Raw genomic sequence first — 616 nt, forward strand, 5'->3', positions numbered from 1 at the left:
AGAGGCAATAATAATAATATTCTTACAGACTTCAACATAAGTTAACCCTATCCGCACGTCGAGTTCACTATCCTATCCGTACGACGTGGGGAACTCTGTGCATTACTTTCCGAAGAGGAAATTTACCCGACAATCCGATCCGTACGCTTTGCATAGCAGTCTGTCATTTATTTTTTTGGGGAGAAATATTGAAAGTTTGAAAGAGATCTTTGCACTAGAATTATTCAAAATTGTGAAGAATACAACCCGGGGTACAAAATGAACCCAGGGCGTGCGGATAGCGTTAAAGACCACTTGCAAATTTGGCTAACATTCCGCGAGGATTTTTGTGCTCCAATAATGTTATTATGACGAGTCCCGACGGTTTGGTCCACTAGGTAGGCCTACTTACAGACTTCAACATACGTAAAGGACCACTTTGACCGGGAGCCGTGCTTTTTTAAAAAATCTGAAGAAAAAAAAAGACAGCAAGGAATGTTTCAAACTTTTTTGCTTTGAAAGTGTTAATAGATTACCAGTGCGGACTGCAAAGCTCCCTAAAGGGGCAGAGCCACTATGTGCATCCTCGGGGAATTTTAGCCAAATGTGCTGTTTTTCATCGGCTTGTACGCAACAC

The sequence above is a fragment of the Aplysia californica genome, unplaced genomic scaffold (assembly GCF_000002075.1).
Source record: "Aplysia californica isolate F4 #8 unplaced genomic scaffold, AplCal3.0 scaffold00283, whole genome shotgun sequence".
NCBI lineage: Eukaryota > Metazoa > Mollusca > Gastropoda > Aplysiida > Aplysiidae > Aplysia > Aplysia californica.